Raw genomic sequence first — 1,524 nt, forward strand, 5'->3', positions numbered from 1 at the left:
CTTTACTTCTTTTCTTATCTTTTTAATGACCTCTTGCTTTCTTCATGGATGATGTTCTTGATGTCATCCCACAATTCTTTTGGTTTTCAGTCATTGTTGTTCAATGCATCAAATCTATTCTTTAGATGGTCTCTAAATTCAGGAGGGATATATTCAAGATCATATTTTGGCTCTCATGCACTTCTTTTAATTGTCTTCAACTTCAAGTTGAACTTGCATATGAGTAATTGATAGTCTGTTCCACAATCAGCTCCTGGTCTTGTTTTGGCTTAAGATATTGAGCTTTTCCAATGCCTCTTGCCACAGATGTAGTCAATCTGATTTTTGTGTATTCCATCTGATGAAGTCCATGTGCATAGCCACTGTTTGTGTTGTTGAAAAAGGTATTTGCAATGAATAAATTTTTGGTCTTGCAAAATTCTATCATGTGATTTCCAGCATTATTTCTGTCACCAAGGCCAAATTTTCCAACTACCAGTGACTCTTCTTTGTTTCTAACTTTTGCATTCCAGTCACCAGTCATAATTAACACATCTTGATCCCATGTTTGGTCAATTTCAGACTGCAGAAGTTGATAAAGATCTTCAATTTCCTCATCTTTGGCTTTGGTGGTTGGTGCACAAATTTGAATAATGATAGTATTAACTGGTCCTTCTTTTGGCACATGGATACTATCTGATCACTGACAGCATTGTACTTCAGCTCAGATCTTGAATCATTGTTTGTGACGATGAATGCCACGCCATTCCTCTTCAAATTGTCCTTCCCAGCATAGTATATCATATGGTTGTCTGATTCAAAATGGGCAAAACCAGTCCATTTCAGCTCACTAATGCCTAGGATATCAATATTTCTGCATTCCATTTCATTTTTGACAACTTCCAATTTTCCTAAATTCATACTTTGTACATTCCATGTTCCAATTATTAATGGATGTTTGCAGCTGTTTCTCCTCAATTTGAGTTGTGCCATGTCAGCAAAGGGAGGTCTTGAAAGCTTTACTTTATCTATATCAGTAAGGTTGGTCCTCCTGTGATGATGCAGCTCTTTTCTAGTTGTATTTTGAATGTCTTCTGACCTAAGGGGCTCATTCTGCTGCACTATATCAGATAATGTTTCCAGATATTCATAAAGTTATGTAGTGATGTATCAGACAGTGTTTCTCTGCTATTCATAAGCTTTTCCCTGGCCAATTCTTTGAGAAGTGGATGGCTTCTTCCTAGTCTGTCTCAGTCTGTGAGATGCATTGAAACCTCTGCACCATGTGCAACCCTGCTGGCATTTGAAATATTGGTGGCACATCTTGAGGCTTGAACCTCAAGCCTCATAGGAACATGCAAGCCACAACAGTACAACAAACTGACAGACAAGTTTGTCTCCCTTAACCCTTCAAAACCTCTCTGCCCTCCCCTTACCTGGATCTGTGGCACTGCTCTGCTCTGTCATCCCCCTGGCTTCACTTTCCCCTGCTTTCCTGCCTGTTGGGGATGGGGCCTGGATCCCTCCCCTTACCTGGATCCCTGG

Source organism: Orycteropus afer, unplaced genomic scaffold (genome assembly GCF_000298275.1).
Source record: "Orycteropus afer afer isolate SDZICR_OR568_19922 unplaced genomic scaffold, OryAfe1.0 scaffold00013, whole genome shotgun sequence".
NCBI lineage: Eukaryota > Metazoa > Chordata > Mammalia > Tubulidentata > Orycteropodidae > Orycteropus > Orycteropus afer.